Here is a 23,271-nt window from a genome sequence, read left to right as displayed (position 1 = left end):
TGGGGCCCTCTTTTTGAAGTCACAAATGATCGGACATTGTGTGGCCAGTGTGAAACGGTCGACGACCGAGAGTTTCACCTGCAGTCGCGAAGGGCAGGTCGCCACGAGATGGTCGGCATTGAAATCTGAGCTGTAAAAGGGTGTCTAGGCTCAGTTCAAAGTCATTTAGGCCCCTCGCTACACTTTATAAGTTGGTGGGTACTCGGAATTAACTCAAAAGAGGCAAAGTGGACACATGGCGGCTCCATGTCAAATTTCCAAGCCTGCATGAAGTGGGGGTGCCCAATTTGAGAGCGGAGGTTGAGTTTTGACTTCATAAGTGAACCACTGTGTGTGTGAGTAGTGGGTGCAAGTGATCACAACTTTAATGGAAAGCTTGCCTTCCCCCTTCTCTATGTACCGGGATGATTCTGCTCTCGCGCATCTCTCTCCCCCGATTACGGAATCGTAATGCCCAGCTCAAGGGCTTTCCATCTATATGTTGAATTGTGTGCGTTCATGCGTCGCCTCTTGTCCAGGTATTGGATTAGCTAATTGCTAATCCCCCGCAGGTACAGGTGAATTCGGAGAGATTTCACGCGAGAAATCTCGTTCGATTCAAAGGGCAAGTAGCCCTATGGGTGCGGGAGTACGAGGGCTTGCTACGGATGCAACCGGCACGCGAAACGGAGCCCAAAACAGTGAATTACAGCCTGCTGTGTATTTTTGCAGGTTTAGGGTTTTGACCCTAAATGATCCCTAATACCCCTTGGAGCTTCGGGGAAGCGATGAGATTGTTGTATGGGTGATCTGGTGTATTTTCGGGGCGAAAAAAAGAGAATTCAGCGTGCTGCAGATTCTTGCCAGGTTTGGGAAAGTGCTCGTATGCGCCGGGGAAGTCACCTTTGCATGGGGATTTTATCTGTGAAGCCTCCTACTGCGGTTATGTTGCTGAAATTGGGCTAGAGTAGGCCATTTTTAGCCCGGTAAAAGCGGGACAGCTCGTAGGAACTTGCAAGTTTTATCTCAAGTTTAATAAGAATAAAGAAATACCGAAAGGGGCGCCAGTCTTTGGGGCCTACAGGGTGTCATTGTCTGCTTGGTAGCACTCTAGCTGCTAGGCCGTGGTTTGTTTAAAGTGTTAATTCCAATTATTCGTGGAGATTGTGTGTGTCGTGAAGTTCAAGTAAAGTTTGTCAAGTAAAGAATCGGGTGAAAGCTAAAGTCTACCGCCCTACGGGCCGGTTTGAGGGGGGTTAGCAAGCTCTGCCATGATGATGTCCTGTGGCATTGTGTGCTTGCCTCGAAACAAGCAGGAGATCATATAGACCTGTGGTCTCTCGATTCGTGCCCACTGGCTATGTGTCAACCTGGGTGCCCACATTGCTACTGCGAACATCAAGGCTGGGGTGACTAATGTATAAGATAGCCTGAAAGTGTGCTCGATGACATTTCTGCTCTAGCATCGCCAAAGCTGCATATCCTCGGGTGTATCTATCAGTTGCGGCTTGTGCCATGGATAAACTACCAGATAGACGCAGGAGGTGACCACCTCGACTGGTGGTCTTGCTTGTGTGAATGTGGCTGCTTGCCGGACCGATATGGAGGTGTGGAAGATTATGAATTTCCAAGGTTCGCCGTCAGTCCTCTGTGTGTACAAAACTCGTCCAAGGTGCTCAAATGGCTTTGTAAGCCCTTTGGTGACTCTAAAATCAAAACAATGTCATCAGCATATAGCATAATGTGGACTGGAGTACCTATTAGGTCAGCTCTCGCCCCTCCGTTCGTAAGATGTAGTCGTAGATGTCGCCAATGTAGAATCCAAAGAGGGTCGGGGAGAGGGGGCATCCTTGCTTAACACCAATGGTGCTATCCATAGACTCTGACAGGCCGCCTGGACAACGAACTTTCCTAGTCACTCTCATAGAGAGCATAGACTGTCCATATAATCTCTGATGGTTTCCCCAGATTCTGAAGTCGCTGAAAGAGCCTCTCCTGTGGGAGTGTGAAAAACGCTTTGCGGAAATCCACAAAGGAGCAATAAAGCTTCTTCTTCCTCATCTTTGCCCCATCAATGAGGCAGCGCAGAACGAAGATGTGGTCGATGGTGGAGAAGTAGCAATGAACAACAATAAAGCTTCTTCTGCCGCACCTTTGCTCCATCAATGAGGCAGCACAGAAGGATGATGTGGTTGATGGTGAAGAATTTTTGCATGAACCTTGCCTGGCGAGGACCCTGTCGGCCCAAAGCCTCTCCATATGAACTAAGCTCAGCCTCAAGTACTGCCCTATACAGTTTGTCCACTGTATGGCCAATCATGATAGTTTTGTAATTCCCTGGGTGGAGGGTGTCTCCAGATATATGGATTGGCATGATGGTGTGCCGAGTCCGCTCCTCTGGGAGGCCCTCCCCTATAGCCCGGTTGAATACATGTGCTATCAACGGGGCTACAGTGGCGGCTGGATAAATGAGGTGCTCACTCTGTAATTCTGTATGATCTGAAGACCGGTGGTGCTGTAGGTGGTGGATGGCCTTCTTGACCATCTCTGCGCGTAGAAAGAGGAGCTCGTGGGTTGAGGCTGGGGTGGCTTTGGAATCAGAGGCTAGTTCGAAACCTATAGTTACCCGGAACGGGAAGTCAGAAGGGAGAACGTGGAACAACAACATGCATGAAATGCCATTCCCTGTTTCGGATACTCACGTTTGAAACACGGAAAGCGGATCCGGAACGAGAAATTGGGATGGGAACGGGGACCTGAAAATGACCATTCCCTATAACTATGTCGACACCTCATAGAGTCTCTCTGCATAATCGTGCCATACTTGTGGATCCTCAATAGGAGTAGTTGGTCTTGGCTCTTGAAGGGTGCGGCATGCTGTGGCTTTGTCCGGCATGCTGTGGCTTTGTCCATGCTTATGAATAAGCGATATAGGTCTAGCTCGTGTGCCTCCTCGAAAGCTTGTCACTTTCGGCATGGGAGTGTCTTCATCTGGTGTCTGGCCTCTCGATCAGTGATCTCTCCAAGGGTCCCCTGTGCATGCAGCCGGCGATAAAGGTCTTTGCACTCATCATCATACCAACGGTTATGTGGCATAGTCCCTGGGAGCGGGGGAGTGTGGCCTGTGTGGGTGGTGGGCGGGAAACAACTAATGGCTGATGTCTGAAGGACAAATGTGATGTGGGAGGTGAGCATGGGTAGTGGCGTAGAGGGGTGGAGTAAAAGGGGTCCCTTCTCGATCTCTGCCGAATATAAGGGGGCTAGCTCATGTGTGAAATGGATCTGGGTAAGTGGGGTGTGTGTCGTGGATGTGGAGGGCGTGGTGTCTCCAATGAGGAGAGTGCCAAAAAGGTGTGGTCGGCTCCAATAGGTATGGGCGGGATGGTGAAAGAGCTAAGCAAGTGGGTGGCCTCTCTAGATCCCATGATGAAATCCATCGCACGAATTCATCATTGGTTGACACATGGATTTAAATACGATCACTTGGAATGTCAATGGCTTGCATCACACTAGCATCAGTGGTGCGATATAGATTTTCTTTGTAGAGTTTGCGCTCTCATGTAGATGGAGATGTGGATATACTTATTGTGCAGGAGCACAAGTTATGTATAGATAGTTATCGTAGATGTGGCAAGTTATTACATGGGGATTCTCATACATTTTGGGAAACTACAGTTGGACAACAATATTCAAGCAGTGGTGTATGCATTTTTGTGGGACCTCGTTGGAGTCATTGCGTACATGACCATGGTACTTTACTACATGGTAGAACGATGTGGATTACCTTAGAGATTGATGATAATGTGGTTGGTGTGATGTGCTTCTATGCCCCCATTTCAGCTTAGAAGAGAGCCGAGTTTTGGCACCAGATTGTAAATGTATTGCCTTCCGTGAATTCGTGGGTTGTTGGTGGTGATTTCAACAATGTAGAGACTACTGAGGAATGATGAGCATTCAACCACCATCTTTACCATATGTAGCACCGTGTGAGAGATGCTTGGGATAGATTCCTTTTTAGCAATTTTTGGTAGAGATGCTTGGCATTTTTGGTCTCTCGCTCGCACTCCACAATCATTGTAGTTTTCGTGGGGCTTTAGAAGGCAATCGGGTCGTCTGCTACAGCGACTAGGTGGATTTTATGTGGGCGCTTAGGTAGCATCTCATGTTGGGACAATTACGATTTAGCTTGGCTCAATGCTCTCCGATCCCCATTTTCTTTGCAATTGAGTTTTGAGACTTCCTTTATGCCTAGACGAGGTTCGCGTACACGTGGCTTGGTGTTGGAGGATGCTTCATCATCTCAGTTAATTTAGGATGTTTGGGACACGCACAGGTTTTGCAGATCCCCTGTCCCATCTGGTTACGTGCATCACTGTGTCTTCCAAGGCTTGCAGACAAACAACTGTAGAGTAACGAGGAGGCCTGTTCCATAGGGAACGTGAGTTAGAGGACCGCTTGAGTTGCATACCCAATAGCTCAAGGAGTTTCTAGGAGATGAGTTACTGGGTGAGCACAAGGTTAACACCGGAGAGACACAATCACATTCAGACCGAAAAATCCAAATTTTCCTATCATGCTTTAATCTCGACATGGATATCCAAAACGGATAGGATGAATAAGGATTTCTTTGCACACTTCCGGGAGCGTCCCAAGTGGACTTCCATTAGAGTCTTATGTGATCTTGCACACATTACATTGGGAAAAGTGGTTTCCCCTCCTAGATTGGATATGAATACCAATAGATGTTGCATCTTGTGGGATACACATATCCCTACGCCAGCGGGTAGAACGATCAACTCAGGCAACCCCTTGAAACGACCCTTTCAGTTGAAATGGGAAAAAATTACCAGCTCATGTTTTCGTTGTGGTAAATTTTGTCATATGCAATCAAAATGTCCAAAGACGCACCTCAAGTCTTCTCCTTCAGCTTTACCGCCCCCGCAACCTTCCCCTCTCCTAAAGTCCCCCCCCACATCGTAGGCATAATGGTGCTTTGACTTCCGCAACACCTTCCTTCATGGATAAAGGGAAAGGGAATAAAACTTTGAGGTCCAAAACTACTCCTTCGACAATATCAAAAGAAAAGACAAAGAAATAGGAAAAGGCAAAGACAAGGACACATCGAAGGATTCCTGGATAGTACCCGAAGAGAAGGTTAAGGTTCAAACCCCAGCTTCTTCCCATAACTATGTGCCCCCGTTGAGGACAACATCCCAAACGAAGCTTCCCTATAATGACAATAAGTCTTTCGCACAGGCATGGGACCAGGTGGTGCATTCGTATAAGGAAGTAGTTACAGGTGAACCAGCTTCCTTGTCGGGTCCCTTTTAAGCTACGTCTTCTAGCCCTTGTCATGACATACAGTTGCTTCTTGAGCAGATGAGGATGCGCTGATGGGCATCAACAATTAATTCTCTTGCTCCTTGCATAGTTCTTTCAGATGCATTTCTTATAACATGCAGTGGTTATGCAATCATGATAAGTGGAGGCTGTCACAAATTGCTGACATGTCAAGCCACTAAAGAATGGAGCCAACCTACAGATCTTGGTTGAGAAGCGTAAACCCTAAGAAGTAGCAGCAAGAAGAAGAAGCGGCAAAAGAAGTTTCCACCAACTTTATGGGATCCCATCCGATGGGACTCAAGTGACCTAAAGATATTAAAATAAAGCAGGACCAACACACACAAACACACATGCTCAGTTACGTAGAAGATGATGACATGGCAACGGTACGGATTTCCAGATTTCGCTCTGACATGCTGACGTGGTAGTTGTACGGATGCCCACAATTTACGCTGATGACGTGGTAGCTGTATGGATTTCCACACAACGCGCTGGCAGCTTTTGGACCAGTTGCTTTTGAGTTTGATGCTTTTCTTGTAACTGCTTTTCATAGGCCAAGGGCCTTTAATATGTGCCATGGGCTCATTCTCTGACACTCTTCTGGGTGAAGGTGCAGAGCGTGAGTACCGGCATTGTACCGTCCAACTGGTAACCTTCCTAGCAGTCTGTTCTGATCGGGGTAGTCTTCAAGAATAAGGTGCAGCCATTTGACCTGATCTAGTGCAACCGTCGTTGCCCCCACCTCCCTCACCACCACTGCCGCCAGGCTACAATGGTCGGAGCCCATACGGTGTCTTTGTGTAGCGACCCCGGACATATTAGCCACTCCCGCCCTTACTTCATCGTGCATTGGGCGTGCTCCCGTCTTCACCGCTCTCTCTTACAGGCCATAAGCCATAAAGAACCCAAGACATGGCTGACGTTCATGGATTCAATAGAGTACTTGCAGCTTCTTCTCGATGAGCTTCACGACATTCTTTCACAGCATCCACAACAAAATCTGTTGATGCTCCAAAGTTTTGAACAGTTTTTGAATTACATGTTACACCCTCTCATGCCCTAGGTGGTACCTACTCCTTTGGAACCAAAAAGTATGAGAGCCTCCAACCTGCAACTCAGATATTTTGCGTGCTAGAGAAGAGGTTTGGTCTTATGTATGGCTTGTGGTTATAGAGGCTATGTGCCATATGTTACTAGCCCCTTGTAGGAGATGCATGACGAAGTGGTTGGCCTAGATGGTGCCTCTTGTCCTGGAGAGGATGGGTTGACTAGACAGTTCTTTTTGCAATTCTGGGATGCACTCAGCCCCATTATACTTTCTGGTTACAATAGATGTTTGACACAGGAGAGATGCTCGCCTGTGTGTGTTCGGGACGTATATCTCTTATACCAAAAGGTAGAGATACATCATCCCTCCGACAGTCTAGACCGATCACTCTCATGTCTTCCGGGTACAAGATCTTTGCTCGCATGGTTAGTATGTGCCTGAACCCCTTTATGCTCGATCGCATTCATGCTTCACAAACAGGTTTTACTTTCTCTCTTTCAGTCCGACATGGATGTCCCTTGGCAGCCTACTTTCTGTTTTTGCTGAGGCCATGTTCCTCTCCTTGCGCCACAAGACCCCACAATTGAGAGGTCTTACTATGCCTTAGGTTGACTTGCTAGATTTGTTGGATCAGGAGTATGATTGTTTGTAGGATGCTCTTGCCAACTTTTGCTTGGCCAATGGTGCTCTCATCAATTGGCACAAGCCTTTTGGTTTTCTTGTAGGAGTGGATGAGGTTTGTCAGTGGGGTGCGGAGGATAATTTCACTTGGCTACCTAGAGGACAGACTTGCAGATATGTTGGCATTGATGCATCAATTGAGCAGCAGTTTGCGCTCGTACTATGGTTTATTAGGAATTTGTTTTGCCGCCCTTGTGGTGAATTAGGATCTTCTTGGGACGGCTTGGTTCACCACATCGTGCATGACTCTTCACTCTAGCATCATGGCGCGTTTGAGGCATGGCTCACATTGTTTGGGCTAGATGGCCAGAAAGCTCTTTACATAGTTGGTCAGATTGGTCCTTGGTTGGGGCACACATTATTGGAGCTACTGTCACTAGGTGTATTTTTCCCATTGCTGGATGTCAGGTGCAACGCAAGTGTTTATGGATTTAGCTCGAATTTATTACTCCTCACAAATACAAGGGACACTTTACTTCACTTAAAAGACTGAATTGAACTAAAAGAAAGAGAGGGACAGAAGAGAGGGAGGAAAGAGATGACATCAAACGTTGGGTCCCAAACCCCCAAAGGCCCCCTTGCTCTGTTGCCAGAGCAAGTACTTTCTTTATTCTTGCACAATGATGATACAATGTCTAAATGCTGAGATGGTGATGCTAATGGGTATCGATGCTACTGATGGGTACTTCTTGGGTACTAATGGTACTGCGGGTACTAGTGGTACTACGGGTACTGAGGTATTGAGGTAAAGAGGTTCTATGTCGACGACGACGATGACGATGAGGTACTGAGGGTCTATGTCGACGACGAGGTACTGATGGGTCTATGTTGACGACGATGCTGTCTACGACGAGGTACTGATGGGTCTATGTGGACGACGACGACGACGAGGTTTTGTGGATCTATGTCGACGACGACGATGATGACGCGGCGAGGTTCTGATGGGTCCTGTGTACAACGATGATGTCGACGACGACGCTATGGTTGAATGCCGGTACTGCTAACGATGTCGATAACGATGTCGATGGCTATGAACTGCAACCAATGACGAGGCTAGGGCTAAAATCTGCAAGTGCTCCAAGCTGAAAACGTTCGCTGTTCTGGCTGAAAAACGTGGGCTGTCTTGAGCTGAAAATGCTGGCCTTCCTGCTGAGAAAACGCGGCGCTACTTGATGCCACTGCAATACGAAGGTCTTCTGGCTGAAAACTGATTGTTCGAAGACGCTGATGACGGTTAGGTATCAAGGCTGAAAACGCTGGTCTTCTGATGGTGAAAACGCTAGAGATCCTGAGGTGTTGCTGATCGGGTGCCTGCCTCCTTGTGTAGAGGCCTTCATCTGCTCTCTACTGGCGCCCCATGCTTCCTTTTATAGTTCCTGTAGCCATTTGCCCTACCTACATTGAAACATTCCAACAAGGGTAAATGAAAAGTCACTTATCAATAAAATGTCTTAAGAGGCGGTTCACACGCGGTAAAATGGCTATATGCTGAAATGTTGTTCTGTGCAAGAGAGGGTATGCAACTATGACCGGCCCAGACATGCACGTCTTGCTAGAGGCTCACAAAGTGCCAGGCTAGGTCCTAAGCTAAGACTCATGCTAGACTGTAGCAGAAGCATGTCCACGTAGCGCAAGTGAAGTGCGCACGTGACACTGGATGCATATGTGCTCTCTTTTTTTTTTTAACACAAAAGAGGGCCCACAAGGGGCGGTGCTTATCCCTTCCAGATATATAGCCATGTTACATGGTCGGGCAAGGGCCGCGTACCATCGGGCAAGAACCACATGTGGTGTGCTCTCTTTTCTTTTGAATGCTCTATGTAAAGTTAACAGATAATTAAATTAGTACTGCCCTCTACTGTGTACATGCCGGTATTAGCTACCTATGGGATCCACAGAGGAGTTGCTCCATTTATCATGTAAAAGAGAGATTGATGAGGCTATTCTACTTGGTTGGCATGCCTTCCTCAAGGGACATAGTCTTTTACCTTCTCATCAAGGATGGTGGGTGTACTTCGAACCCCACCTGGAATACCAAATTGTTGCTCAGCAGAGAACTCTCGTCTTTAGCATTGCTGAGACTGGCCATCATGGATGTAACATCAGCCTGGAGTTTCAAGGTGAGGTTTCACCTGATCAACAGTTGACTGCCCATTGGTAGCTTGTTAGAGTGGTAGGTTCTTTCTAGAGGAGATCATGTGTTGACCCCGTTTTCACTACTGAGGAGGCACTACTCTGGAGACTGTGGATTTGGTAGGGAAAGCCCCTTGTTCAGCTGGACTTGGATCCTGGTGAGTGGCAATGGCCTTTGTTGAGCGATGATAGAGCCCCCTATCCTTTTTTGAGTACACTGCCTTCCTTGGGAGGAGGCTTCTTTTGCGGAACTGGCACACACCTCACCGTCCACGCCAATCAAAGGTATGCCAGGATCAACAACTTTGGTCATGCATTTGGACCCTCTGGATCAGCTGTAGATATGATTTTTCATGTGGATGATAGCACATGCAAGATTTCGTGTTGGCACTTGGTCGACAGCCATTGGTCATCATCCGACTTGTCAGAGATATGCTTTAGAGCTTTAGTCTTTGAGGCAGTTTTTTTGGGTTTGTCCATTTGCGTAGCGAGTGTGGATGGCTTTTGCAATTTCAGAGTCACACACCTTTTCTCAAGGCTTGCCGACAGATTGGTCTTCTGCTTACTCCCTTAGGATATGGACCAGGCACTCTTGAGAAAATTCCAGTTGTAGGTCACCAGTTCGATTTCTACTAGCGAGACATGGTTTTCACCATGATATGCAGCATCACGCTGTGGACCATGTGGAAGGCTCGATGTGTCAACATTCGGGGCTCACAATCCTCCCCTACATCCACCATTTTGACAACCATTTGGATTGAGTATACTCCTCGTAGTCACTGGGATTCTTCAGCCGACTCCTTTAGCCTTTAGGGCAGTGGAGCAGCATCATGCATCTTTGTTTACACATGGGCGAGGTTGTCAGTTCTTTTCGGTTGGGATCATGCCCACATCACGTAGCATTATGCACCCCACAGTGATGCATTTTACACTCATCGTATAGACCACCTTGATGTTTACATAGCCTGCACATTGTTACCCCGCTTTCGTACGCGAGTGATAGGGCATCGAGCATCTCTAGAGGTCTCTTATGTACACAGAATACAAACCCTTTTCTCGCGCGCGCGCGCACACACACACACACACACACACTTTTTTTTTGTAAATCTGCTTTGATTAATTTACAAGTGGGAAACCTCAAAGCGAGGAAAACCCACGAAAAGAAAGGGATACAAAAAGCGAAGCACTATGAGGCTCCTAAGGCTAGAAACAATCAAAGTAAATCCTGTATGTATCAAGAGTGATGTCTCCAGCGTCATAGGCAAAATGCAGCGCTTGACCAAGAGATAACTTGAAATAGGGGAAGTGGTCAACAGAAGTGGCTTGGAACATTAAGGAGTTCCTATGGTGCCACATGGCCCATATAGTCCAAAATCTGACCCAGGTGAAGAACACCGCAAACTGAGATTGCGGTGACTGGAGCACCCCCAAAAAGCCAAAAGCGTCTGTGAAAAGAGCCGGAAGGAAAACGCAGCCGAAGACCGGTCGACACTTGCCGAATGAAGGCTCTAGAGTGACGATAACGCCACAGTAAGTGTGGCACGATTTCCTCAGCTTCAAGGCATCTGGGGTAGCGGGAAGGCGCAATATGCCGAGCATGTAACACACTGCCAACAGGAAGAGTGCCCACCAAGCAGCGCCACAAGAAAACACGTTCCTTCAAAGGCAGATGACTCTGCCAAATGCGAGACAATGTGTGTTGCCACCACAAGGATGACGGAAAGCGACCATAGTTGATTACCCTGATGCACAATCCATACATCAGACTGAAGGATGACATAGACACTGCCAATTGAGATGCAATCCAATCTAGTAGCAGCCAGATTCCAATTAGAGAAGCGAGAGTCCACATCCAAAGGAGGAATGGGTGAGTGAGCAGCAAGCATCCTTTGAATCTCCCGCCAGAGAGGAGAATAGTGAAGACTCAACCGAAAGCGGGACACTGCATTAGCGAACGAAAGAACATAACCCGAGTCATCAACCACTTGATGCACCTTACAGATTCCGTTTTAGGAAAGAAAATACGCTTGGCGAGGAGAACGTTGAACCAAAGTCGAAGCGAAAGCCCTGCTCCAATGCAGACTCTCCAAGCGAAGAGAGTTACCCATAGAGGATTGTCGACCATTCCACGCCAAATGCGAAGTGACAACCTTCCAATCAACAATTAGAGAAGAAGTAAAGGGACATCCAGGAATGTGTCCTTCAAGCTTCCCAAAAACAACATCCCAATAAGTCGGTTTCCAATGACCAAAAGATGGGGTGACAATGTGCGTACACAAATGTGTGACCATGAGAGCCTAGGGTTGCTACTGCTCCACCAAAACTGGCAACATCATAGCTTTCCGAGCCAGAAGATGACGTCTCAAGTCCAAAATATTTAACCCTCCAAGCCGCTTGGGAGAACACAACTTGTCCATAGATAGAAGCCGAAGACACTCCTTGCTAGACAAGGTCCGCCAAAAATGCTCTAAAATATTGAACATGAGGGACTGCAAGCGCAACCAAGGCCAGGATAACAAAGGCAAGTAATACTGCACATAAGCCACAAGGATGCATTAGACAATCCTAAGACGCACATAAGTGGCCACGTGGACAGTTTCCAATAATTCAACTTGGAATGCAGACGTTGGAGCACCCAATCCAGTTTTTGCATAGCCGATACATTCCAACCCAGTGGATAACCCAAATTGCGAACCAGAACATGTGGAGGAACAATCTCTCCAGGCCACAATATCTTATGCCAGTCACACTCTTTCAAAGACAATAGCTTGGATTTCCAAAAGTTAACTTTGAGACCTGCTGCCAATCCAAACAAGTGAAGAGGATGCATAATCTGCTGTACATCATCATAGTTATTGCGAGGCATGAACAAAGAGTCATCCGCATAAGCCTGACCAGCAAACTGCCGTCCAGAAGGTAAAGTCAGGCCATATAGCCTACCAGTGGAAGTCAAGGAATCCAAATACATAAACAAGGGATGAGTAGCGATCGCATAAAGCAAAGCACTCAGAGGGCAGCCCTGCCTTACTGACCGTCCCAAAGGCCAAGATTCTGTGAGAGATCCATCTAGCAAGCCCGCAGAAGTGGTGTGTGCATACAAGAAAAGTACGACACGGGATAGCTTAGGCCCAAAGCCCAAGTGTTGCATGGTATCCACAAGTGTTGCATGTTATCCGCAATATAATCCCAAAGAACAATATCAAATGCCTTTTCAATGTCGACCTGCATGACCAAGACATCCTTTCGAGTATATTTTGCGTATTCCATTCCAATGATGACATTCGCGAGGTTATCAGTAAGTTGACGTCGTGGAATGAAGCCATATTGAGATTGATGCAAGCCTTCATGCAGAAAGCACTTGAGTCGGTTAGCAAGCATTTTTGCCATTAATCTATATACCACAGGCATGAGTGTAATAGGCCGCCAATGAGAGAATTCTTCACACAATGCATGCTTAGGTATCAGCTTGAGCAAACCTTCTTTCCAAGAGGAGGGAAATTCCTGTTGTTCCCAAGCTGTATTCATCATGAACAACAGAGGCAACTTCAAATAATCCCAGAAAGACACGAAAAATTCCACAGAGAGACCATCCCAACTAGGAGCTCTCCATCGACCCAAACAAGCAAGCTGGCATACAATTCTGACTCAGTGAAAACAGCTTCCAAGTCTTGAGCCTACCGCATTGAAAGAATGGGAGTAACATGCGATAGAAACATGTGACGCACCTGGGAGAAGAAGGGGTCTCAAAATTTTTTCCATAATGAGAGTGTAGGGCTAATGTTAGCTCTCAGAAAGTGGAGGTCCACTCTCTTGACGGTAATTTAACTCTCCGTATAGCTTGAGACTGCCTGGAGTGATGCAAATGTTGGAAGAATTGTTTAGAAGCACATCCTTTATCTGCAAAAGCCTGTTGACGAGCTCGAGTCAGCCATTTGGCCAATTTCCTCTCATCATTGTTCCGTAACATAACACGAGCAGAAAGCAACTCAGTCATTTGAGCAGCAGTAAGAGAAGAATGATTAGCCAAGTGCATTAATCTGCTACAAGCATCCTTTGCGTGATTAACCTGCTCCCTTAATTGTGACAAATAATCCCTGCCATAATCCTAGATAACACATTAAACACGCATAAGAAAGCAGAACCAAGCTATGTCCATATCAACATACATCTGGGAGATCAAAGGCGGGATGATATCCACAATCATAGCGCGAAAAGGCTCATGCTTGAGATAAGCATTATTGACATGCAAAAGTCTCTTCTTGGGTAGGTGGTCACCAAAACGAAGTTTCAAGCATACGGGAAAATGATCCGAGAGACACATAGCATAATCAATCCTCATCTTGCATACAAAGTCATCATACTGTTGCATGTAAAAAAGATACCAGCGATCCAGCCGAGCGCGATACATAGATTGAGCATTATGCTGAAAAGTGAATCTTGGATCAGTCTCATGCAAAAAGGGCCACAAATCAAGCCCATCACAGGTCGGCATAAGTTGGTCCCATGATTGTTGTTCCATATGAAGCATGTGAGAATGGCCAGTAGTATTATTCGCAAGGTTTGGTGCCTTCTTAAAATCCCCGCAGAGAAAGGAATTGGAACGCCAACAGTAAGAGGAGATAGCACTCCAAACTGTGCCCTATCTGCAGAAGCTATGTATGCATATAATCCTCCAAATTCGAAAACTTCCCCGTTAACAATACATTGGATGACCATCCATCTCCCAACCGGGTCATTGAAAACCAAGGTCGGGAAGAGTTCATGTCGAACAAGTATAAGCACTCCAGAATAGCCAACTGATCCTGCATAAGCTATCCAGTAGCCCGCAAAATAAGAAGTCTGTTTTGCAAATTGATGCTCGTTATGCTCTTGAAAAACCACAATGTCCACTTTACATGTATGTACATAGTGACAGGTAAGCCACCACTTGTCGTGATTGCATAACCCACGCACATTATAGGAGATGCAATTCAAAGAACTATGCATTCTATATGGTATATACAGTGGGCGAGGAAACGAGAAGAAGGGGAGAAAACTCAAGTACGAGTGCCCATCGACACATCTTCCGCAGCTGTAGGTACCTGAGGAGGTGGGTCAAGACCTGGACCCGGATGATTGAAAATAAAGACACCTTGCGATGAAGAGGCTTCGGCTTTACAACTTCCTTGTAAGAGCGAACCATCTTGTCCCAAGATTCAGCCAAAGAAGGGTTGTCATTACAAGGGAGTTTTTTATGAGCAACATTCTTCAAAGGGGGCACATAATTACGAGAAGATGCTGGAATACGGGCTGCAGTAGCTTTAGCGGGTTTCTTGGGCACTATCCAAGTTTGAGAGGTCGAAACCTGTCCTTTTCCTTTGTCTTTTTTTTTTCCCGAGAAAAAGATCCTTCTATTAGTTAATGAAAATTGCCCATGGGGCTACAACCACCTCTGCAAGAGAGGGCTACAACAAACCTGATGGGGAGACTCTCCCAATGAAAAAACAACATATATACAATGAGGCTAAATCAAGAGATGGGAGGAGGGAAGAGCCACACAGGTGGACGGTAGTGCCATCTGAGCACACTCTGGACTATGGTGTAGAAAGGCCCATGGTGCCAGAGTCGAAGGAAAGCCTCGCAGCGCGACCGCATGCGGTCGGAGCTGCCCTGTAGTCCCTCAAGCTGTCCTCTGAGAGTATGGATTAGCTCTAGCCAAAAGTCACGAACACTCTCTGTTGGTGGCACAGGGCGAGCCTCAAAGATACGGAAATAGAGGGCCCGTCAGATGAACCAAAGTGTCAGGCCACTGATGAGCTCCCAACACTCCTCTCTCTCACTGCACCACTCCTGTGGAGTAAGCTCTGTAGCAGGCTGGAGTGTAGGTCACCCCTCTTGCATCAGTATCATCCTGTTGGTGGAAGATAGCTCAAACTCAAGTGCCAGGCCCGTGAGGGTGGACCAAGCCGCTGCCCCCCAAGTGTACTGTCGAGCCGTGGAGAGAGCAGGCATCAGCCGAAGAACTAGTAGCCACACCTGTTGGGCCGAGGGCCAGTCCCAAAGACAGTGATGCTGACTCTCCACCAAATGGTCACAAGCTGCACATGTAGCCGAGAGACCACTATGCACTAGCCAGCTCCCTACTGCTGTAGCTCTGTGTGCGACCAGCAACTGAAACAAGGTGACTCGCCTCGGCTGCCTGGAGTCCCACAACCTCTCCCAAAAGGTTGCCAAGAACTCGATTGTGAGACCCTCCTCCTGCCAATGACGTGCTGCAGTGGGGCGGGCCTCTCTCTGTGGTGCTAGTATATGACGTCCCAGTCGAACAGTGTACTGAAAGAACGGTCTGGGTGGTCTGCAAAAGAGAAGGGGTCCCTCCATAGCCACTCACTAGGATCCCATTGTACTCGTGCCAGTGGACAACACTCCCAAGCCCACAGCCTCCAGTGTCCAGTCTCAAGAGCTGCTGGGTCAGGGTCTATGACGCAAGTCCTCCCACAAATGCCCACTACTCGGATCCTCTGAAAACAGCACTCTGCTACCTGCGGGGCCTCTACTGCAACTCACTGTTGTCGTCCCCCACCCTGAAGCTCAAAGAACAGGGCTGGGACAGTCTCTGAGCAGGCCCTGACTGAGATGAGAATCTCCAATTGTGTGAAGGCTCCCATCCACCGCGGTGCTACTAGCTCGAGAGGCGTGAGCCACTCAGTTGGAACTGACTCTGAGATGTCCTGACACATGCTCTGCACCCCTCTCATGCCCTGTAGCTAAAGCCCCTGCACCTCCTCTGACAAACGTGTGAACTCTAGCTAGTCACCTAAAGAGCGCGTTGGACCTGGTGCCATGGGACCCCAGGGAACATGAGGCCGACTACCAACCAAGTCGCCTCTCTGAGTGCTAACCATGGGGTTCCAGATGAGGGGTTGCCGTAGGCGCTCCTCTGTGCACGTCGGCTGTGTCTGCTCCAGGCCACGCCATAAGAGCTCCGAAGATCGAAGCAAACTCACAGCGAAGCAGTCCTCCAGTCTCCTGCTCAAACCAACTCTGCGCATCTCTGTAAAGATCCATCTGGTCGAAGATTGCCAAGGGCCTCCTGACTGAGGCACCCTGGCACGAAGCCGTTGTAGCAAGAACTCCCTCCAGGGCTCCTCACCTGGAAGAAGTCCTCTGACGATGAACTTCCCAAGAAGGGCTCTGCTCTGCTGTGCTGGATCAATGATCCCAAGCCCTCCCCGAGAACAAGGAAGAGTGATGACCTGCCAAGCCACCTTGGCTCGGGCTATCTGAGTGTCACGTCCTGACCAAAGGAAGTTCCTGATCAGCCTCTCTACCTGGCTGATACAAGAACTCGAGAAGATCCAGCAGGAAGTGATGTACCACAAAGTCGCCAACAACACCTGGTTGGCAACTACTACTCTGCCAGCCAGAGAGAGTTGTGTTGAGCTCCAAGGTAACAACTTTCTCCTGATAGACAGGAGAAGGGGAGCAATCTGCTGCTCGGGAGACATGTCCAAACCAACCTGACAACCCAAGTACCGAACTGCAGTCCCTGGGGGAATCCACCTGAAACCCTCTCCTGGCATCCAATCTGGCACAGAAGCATCCAATCTGGCACAGAAGCACTACCAACCGAGAAAGCCACTGTCTTTCTCCAGTTGATCAGTGCGCCCGATGCACAACAGAAGGTCTCCAAAGCCTGCTCACATCTGTGAAGGTTGGCCTCCTGGCCATCTAAGTACAAGGCTGAGTCGTCGGCAAACTCGCGTCCAGTAGTTCATCTCCCCGAATAGGGAGTGCTAAGCCCGTAGACCAACCTGCTGTGACACCAAAAACCTGCTCATCGCCTCCGCATAGAACAGAAAGAGAAAGGGGGCAAGAGGACAGCCTTGTCTGACCAAGCGTATAAGCATGAAGCGATCACCTCTACCTCCTGCCAAAAGTACCTGACTGTGAGCCTGTTTGTACAAGGTTGACACCCCTCTGATCCAAGCATCTGAGAAGCCCATCCTGCGTAGAGTGCCCTCTAGAAAGTCCCAGTCAACTCTGTCGTATGCCTTCTCAAAATCGAGAAGAAGAATCACGAGGTCCTCACCACGTGCCAGGGCAGAAGCCTCCCAAAAAGTAAAGATGTTGTCAAGGATACTGCGTTCCTTAACAAAACCTGTCTGGGTCCCAGTTATAAGGCTCTCTAAAAGTGGCTGAATCCTCAAAATTAGAGCCTTGGCAAGAATTTTGTAGGCTGAGTTGAGGATGCTGATGGGGCGCCACTGTCGAATCTCATCCAAGGAACCACCCTCCTTGGGAATGAGGTAGATCTGGCCCTCACTCATGCTGTCAGGCATCACTCCTCTGTGCAAAATATACTGAAAAGCACAACAGAGATCTGGGCCAAGCAGATCCCAGTACTCCAAGAAAAGGCTGGGAGTCAACCCATCCTCACCTGGACAGCTACCACGGGGGAGGGCCCTAAGAGCCGTGTGCAGCTCCTCAAGCTGAAGTGGCATCTCTAGCCTTTGACGTATCTCCTCAGTCACAAGACAAGGCATCTGTGCCCAAACCTGCTCCGTGCATGCATCTTGCCGCTCTGATTGGGGCTCTACAGACAGTAACTCACGGTAGAAGTCAGTAGCAACTGCACGCATATCCTCGGGCTCACAAGCAACTGACTCGTCGGGCCTCCTCAACTGTCTGACCTTGGCATGCGAGTGCCGAGGTCCCACTGTCTCAAAGAAAGCACCAGTCACTCTGTCGCCCACCTGAGTCCACTGAGATGCCTGTCGGTGGAAAGAAAACTCATGTCCCCTCTCCTCTGTGCTAGCAAGCTCCTGTCGAGCCTGCTGTAACTGCTCCTCCAACCAAGGGTTATCTGGATGCTGCTCTTGCATCCTCTGTAATGAAGCAATGCCCCGTCTCAGACGCTGCTCCACCTCTCTCGTTGCAGCCCGGCGAGCCAGACGCCTGAAGAAAAAACTGGCTAATCTGAGCTAGGCTTGAGGCCACGCTGTCAGCAGGAGAATCCTGCCTGTCCATGCTCTCTGTCCAGAGAGCCTCGACCCTCTCTCTGAGTGCTGAGTCCAACAAGACCCTCTCTAGGATGCGAAGCATCGTGCTCCCACTCCTCTGCCTGTCTGCCACTGTGAGGATCACCGGTGCATGGTCCGAGAAGGAGATCCCTGCCAGGATGCCCACTGACCGTCCCAAGTCACTGAACTGGTCACTAGTGTAGAAGCGATCTATCCGCGATAGATTCACTCCTCCCACTCTGCGGTCCGATCGAGAGAAGGCAAGACTGTCTGGGGGCCTCACAAAACCAGAGTGCTGCAATGTATCCGAGACCCTCAGAGTCATACAAAACCTCTCCCAAGCTGCCAACTCGACTCCATGCACAGTAGCATGGCTGCCACCAATCCTGTCAGAAGGGTCCTCCAACATGTTGAAGTCCCCTCCTATGCACCAATGATCTGCTTGCGGCAGAGACTGAACAATCTGTGACCAGAACTTTGCACGAGCACTCGCCACATTGGGCGCATAGATGTTCAAGAAACCGACTAGGCCACTTTGAACCTGCATAGTAATCCACTGAGCCCTACCTCGCACAATTTTTATAATCCCTTTGCCCACAATGGCCTGCTGCGATGAGTCCGCAATAGTCATACATACCCCACCCTAGATGCCTCCAGGTCCAAAAGCAGCTTACCAAAAAGTATCATATCGTCCACGCAAAAGCTGACCACACGCCGAATGTGGCTCTTACACAGATGCTGCTCCTGAAGCATAAGGAGATCAATCTCTCCTCCCACAAGGCAACGCTGAGGCTTCTGATGCAATCGGCCCCGCTGACGCTAAAACTGGGGCCCACCTAGTCCCTGCACGTTCCATGAGACGATCCTCACGGGGAGCGAGAGAGAACAGATGTTGTCGTAGCAGCTAGACGGGCTATCTTCGAGGCTGTCTTGGATGGGGAGTAATCCGCATCCGAGCGTCCTCTAGATAGGCGTGACTGTAATGAGTGCCTAGCCCAAGCCCAAGCAGAGCGAGCTGTGTGTAAAGCAACCTCCTTTGTCCAGGAGTCCTCATGAATGTATACATAGCATGGCAAACACTGTGTATCAGCAAAGAAGTAAACCACAATGTGCCTACATCCTGCTGAGTCTGGGGGTGTCACCGCAAACTTGGCCAATGGCCACAAAGTCTGTAGCATGTCTGTAACTCCTAGTTCTCCCATGTGGTGAGAGAACTCTAGGACCTGTGTATGCAACCATCCCAACACTGAGTCGAGAGTCTACTCTGTCTGGGCCCTGTCGTAGAGGGGGAAGGAGAAACCAATTGTTGAGTCCAAGGCCTCTGTCCCCCTAGCAGCAAGGAACAGAACATGGACCCTGAAGCAGGTTGCCTCATGGTTTGCTGAGGGATCGCTGAGAAAAGGAGTGAAGCCGTAGTCGAAGAAGTCCCACAGCGCCGGATGTTAATGCTCGTCAAACCACGAGGGATAGCTGCAAGGGAAGATGTCTGTACCTGCAGAGGGGGCCGTAAGAAAGGCTGACCCTCTCTCGCTAGGCGACTCATGGCAAAGGTGCTGCCAAGAGATCTCCTAGCCGTCGGAGAAGGCCCTACCCCCTGGGTCAACTGTGGAATTGGAGTAGGAGGGGGTGGAGAAGGAGCTGGGGGAAGCGGTGGAGAAGAGGGGCGGGAGGGGGCGACATAGGTAGAGGGGCGAGGTGAAGAGGCGGCGGGGGGAAGGATGAGGAAGAGAGAGGGAACTCTGAAGGGGGAAAGGCTGTCGAGGGTGAGACTGGGGTGGGGGTTGGAGCAGGGACCTCCTCCTGCTCAAGAGGACCAAGGCGGTTCCCCGTGGGAACCCACTGCTACTGAGTAGGCGCTTGAGGGCCACTCTGAGTGCCAGGCTGACGCTGTGGCCCTTGTCGTCGTCTACCACGGGCCTGCTGCCATTCTCCTCCGCTTGAGCCCGAGGCTCGGAGGGTGGCTCTGCATGTGTGCGCTGTGTCTCTGTCTGTGGCTGCGGGCCAGCCCTGGTAGGCTGGAGCTGAGGTTGTGGTGTAGGTCGAGGCCTCCTCCGTGGACAGGCCTTCGCTAGATGGCCCATCTGTCGACAAATGAAGCATTGGTTCGGGAGGCCTGAATACTCCACACTCTGTCTAAACCAACCCCCACTCACTCGAGGCAAAAGAATAACCTTCGGGAGCGTGTGAGTGTCTGTGACCAAAACTCGAACCGAGGGAATGCCAGCCGCCTTGGCAGCTACTGATGTTGCCGTACGAGGTGTCTCTTGGACAGTCCCAATGGCTGAGCCGATCCTGGATAGAAGTGGTAAGTACTCCCTCCGCAAACTCGGAAAGCAAACCGAGATGGGGATGCCTGCCTACTCTATTAGAACATCCGAAGCAGGGTCAAAACCATGTCTCCACTGTCGAAAGTGGGCACGTGCTGCTCGGATGGTCAGTGGACTCATGGCAATGACCTTGGAGGCCATCTCGGAGGTCTCAAACTCGGTCTGATAATAACTTCGTTGGAGAATCTGTACGTCCAAGATCTTGCCCACCTCTGCGAGAAGGCGGGCCTGGAGAAGGTTACGTAGCTCTCCTGTGCTAGGTCGGGTACCGAGAATCTTGCAGATGACCGAAGTTGCCTGCAATCGCTCTACCTCTGCGGCTAGGCTCGCTTGCTCTGTCGGCGAAAGAGCAAGTCGAATGGTGGGCTTAGCGGGGTCAAGCGAGGGGGCTTCGGGTGAGTCCCTTTGAGGCGAAGCTGGAGCCTCCATCTGTGTCTACTGCTGTGGCGTAAGAAAAGGGTGGCGGGAGGATTCTGCAACTGGGCGCGCAGAGCACTGCCCCAAAAAAATAAACTCATTGGTGTAGGAGCCGAATTGCAGGAAGCTATCGGGAAGAAAGAAAGCAGGCGGGCAGGGGGGAGGGGGGGGGTGTGCTGGGGCGGCAATGGCGGGAGCGCTGGCAGTAGGGCGGGGGCGAAAGGGGGGGGGGGGGAATGGTGAAGCGAACGGCTGCAGCAGGGGGGAGGTAGCGCGCGGAGGAGCAGGGGAGGCGCGAGGGCAAGCAAGGGGACAACGAGGGCTGGCGGGCAGCGTTTTGGGGGGGGGGGGGGGGGGGGGGGGGGGGGGGCGCAGGGTGGGGGGAACAGCAGCAGCGAGCTAACGGCTTATGATGTTGCTGATTTTTGCTATGGCATTACGTCCCTTTTCCTTTGTCTTTAACATTTGGAGAAGCAAAAAGTGCGACAATTGTAATTGTTTCCCTTCGCCTTTATTCGCCCCAGCTGTCGGACAGGAGGTTGAAGCACCTTTGGTTGAACCTCCGTAGAAGATTTCGGAGGTGAGCGAGGTTGAGGAGTAGGGACGGCTGAAGGAGGTGGTTGCAGATTTGGTTCCGAACATTTGGACTGCATATGACCAAATTTGCCACAACGGAAGCAAGAATTTGCAAACTTGCCCCATTTAAGCTTAAATGGATGCTTTCCAACCACCATTCTTAGAATCGATCGAAATATCTTCTGGTGTGGGGATATCTGTGTCCCACAGAATACAAAAACGGTTTGTGTTTGCGTCCAGCCTAGGAGGGCAAATGACTTTGCCCAACTGAGCAGCCAACAAAGGAAGAAAGTGACGCCAAGTGCGAGGAAAGTCGACCACCTCAACCCAAACGGGACACTTGTGACGAATGAGACTCTCATAGTCCTTGGTGAGAGCCCAGGGCAGTACATGAGTCATCTGCGTATTGAAAGAAAGAGGAGACATTTCAAGCAGAGCATCCCGAGCATCTATGTCGGCCAACAAGACTTCATAGAACCCTCGCGCGCCAAAGTAAACCCCTCGGACTGCTTGCCATTTGAGTAGGAAATCAACCCATTGGCCTACATCTTGAGCCGTAGGTATTCTACCCGGGAAAAAAAGAATCACCGCGTTAAGTGCATATTGAGCAACAGGATCCATAAGCTCCTGTATAGGGATGCGCACTTCCATGACAGGAGCGGATTCTTCCCAGGCTTGACGTGCATCCTCGAAATCCTGATGCAAGCATTCTTTGATAAGGCTTAAAGCATCCATATGTGAAGATTCCATGGCTTTCCGGCGCTTGTATATACATTGATCAATCAAATCCATGTGAAGCTCACACACACACACTCTTTTTTTTTGGGGTTTTTGATATTTGACTGCTATTGACACAGACAGACACACACAGGCTGGTTGTACACAAACACACACCTCTGTCTCTCTCTCTCTCTCTCTCTCTCTCACACACACACACACACACACACACACACACACACACACACACACACACACACACACAAAACGACAGGAGGACCGTGTGCAGGCGAAATCAAACTTCAACCACCGGCGCACTGTGAAGGGCCTGCACAGGGTAGATGTTGTGCAGAACAGAGTCGCGCGACAGACGAGTGGCAGAAGGATTTACCATGCACCAAAACCCCCCAGGCGCCACACCCCCCCCCCCCCCCCCCCCCCCCCCCCCCCCCCCCCCCCCACACACACACACACAGAGTGATTGTGCAACAATTCCTCGCGGCAGAAGCAAAGGGGAAGGGGCTTGGGCAGGTTTAGGGTTTGCAAGAACAGCGAACAGGTGCGTGAGGCGCTGTAGGTGTAGGTGCGTGCACGGGGCAGACAGCAGGTCGCATAGGGCTCTGAGGTGCAGCAAGTCGTATAGGGCACTACAGCAGGTCACGCGATCACACACACACACTCTCTCTCTCTCTCTCTCTCACACACACACACACACACACACAAATCCGGTCTCCCTACTTACTCCCTTAGAATATAAACTATGCACTCTACAGCTGATCCTAGATGTAGGTCATGAGTTGGATTTCTGCCAGCGAGACACAGTTTACTGTTTTCATCACGCTTTGGACCATGTGGAAGGCTCAGTGTGCCCAAATTCTGGGCTCACGTTCATTTTACATTCAGCGTACAGACCACCTTGATGTTTACATAGCCTACACATGGTTACTCCTCTTTTGTACTTCCTTTGGGTGATAGACCACTGAGCATCTTCTGAGATCTCTCATGTAGACAGAATACAGCCCTTTGAGAGAGAGAGAGAGAGAGAGAG

General features: G+C 49.6%; 1 protein-coding gene across 2 annotated transcripts in view; it reads left to right on the top strand.

Annotated features, from left to right (window-relative positions):
* LOC147447569 (Ubiquitin-conjugating enzyme family protein) overlaps positions 1-23,271 on the top strand; it is a 142,759-nt gene that overhangs the window by 48,431 nt on the left and 71,057 nt on the right. The gene's annotated exons all lie outside the window — the stretch shown is intronic.

This window comes from Adiantum capillus-veneris, chromosome 11 (assembly GCF_014529385.1).
Source record: "Adiantum capillus-veneris isolate H3 chromosome 11, ASM1452938v2, whole genome shotgun sequence".
NCBI lineage: Eukaryota > Viridiplantae > Streptophyta > Polypodiopsida > Polypodiales > Pteridaceae > Adiantum > Adiantum capillus-veneris.
Note: the sequence above shows the minus strand (reverse complement) of the source record. Positions and strands in the feature narration are given on the sequence as shown.